Source organism: Formica exsecta, unplaced genomic scaffold, assembly GCF_003651465.1.
Source record: "Formica exsecta isolate Colony F162 unplaced genomic scaffold, ASM365146v1 C16224738, whole genome shotgun sequence".
NCBI lineage: Eukaryota > Metazoa > Arthropoda > Insecta > Hymenoptera > Formicidae > Formica > Formica exsecta.
Window position 1 is genome coordinate 1 of NW_021843460.1, and position 339 is coordinate 339.

At 26.3% G+C, this 339-nt stretch overlaps 1 long non-coding RNA gene across 1 annotated transcript; it reads left to right on the plus strand.

Annotated features, from left to right (window-relative positions):
* Positions 1-323, plus strand: LOC115233433. The gene is made up of 2 exons (XR_003883817.1): positions 1-71; positions 147-323. It is a non-coding gene; the product is annotated as an uncharacterized LOC115233433 (long non-coding RNA).
* The last annotated feature ends 16 nt before the right edge of the window (positions 324-339 follow it).

Consider the following 339-nt stretch of genomic DNA (forward strand, 5'->3'; position numbering starts at 1 on the left):
AATCAAAAAAGCGTCACATCCGCAACCTTCATGGGAAAGCGTTCTATATAAATATCTCTTAGGACCATATAGTATGCATAACAATATATAGATAAAATAATTTTTTAATGATGATTTTCTATTTAAATTTTTAATCATTTTTGTAGATTCATTTGAAGAGGCTAAAAATAAAGAAAAAGATGCAGAATTTGTATCATCAGATGATGCAAAAATTAACGCTCTTCAAAATAAAGAAAACATTCTTCCTTTAAAAAGAGAAAAGAAACCAAAATTGTATGATAGTTTTAATGATATCGAATCAACTGACACAGATTCGATTTCTGGTATGTTTTTTACATT